This window comes from Ceratina calcarata, unplaced genomic scaffold, assembly GCF_001652005.2.
Source record: "Ceratina calcarata isolate Rehan_Ccalc_2016 unplaced genomic scaffold, ASM165200v1 scaffold328.2, whole genome shotgun sequence".
In the NCBI taxonomy this organism is placed as follows: Eukaryota; Metazoa; Arthropoda; class Insecta; order Hymenoptera; family Apidae; genus Ceratina; species Ceratina calcarata.
This window is the reverse complement of record NW_017155517.1, coordinates 1-584: the sequence shown is the minus strand read 5'-3', so window position 1 is coordinate 584 and position 584 is coordinate 1.

Below are 584 nucleotides of genomic sequence, written 5' to 3'. Positions count from 1 at the left end.
CTTTCGTTGATTTCACAACTTTCAGGTGCTTCTTTTCACAAGGCTATAATATTTATTATATTATTGCTACTTAAAATTATGAACGAAAGCAATGTAAGAAGGATTTTATTGGAATAGGAACCAGACATCTGAAACTTGCCCATTTCTTTACCGTTTCATGAAAGGGTTAATTTTTTGGGGGTTATTTTTAGTTGATTATTATTTCTGGCTAACGTCCCTACGATTAGTACATGTTCGGTTCTAGATTCTAGACCTGTAGACGACACAGTGTATCCAGCGTGAAAGCTAAGAGACTTGGCTCGAGATCGTTTTACTTTACTATGTCACCGTCCCGTTCCCGTCCTCACCCCGCTGTAATTCCTCCGCGCGCAGGCAAGGATGAACAAGCCACAGCATGAGGAGGAGACGTACACGGAAGATACACACGCCCGGCTCAAAGTGCCGAGAGTTTTGACGGGTCAGTAACTTCAAAAATATTTATGCCGTCCTCAACTATTCTTACTCTCGCGACATGGATATTTTCGGCTAATGTTGGGTAAGCCCAGTAAAATCTGTTTCCCCTCTTAATTACGACAAAAAAAAAA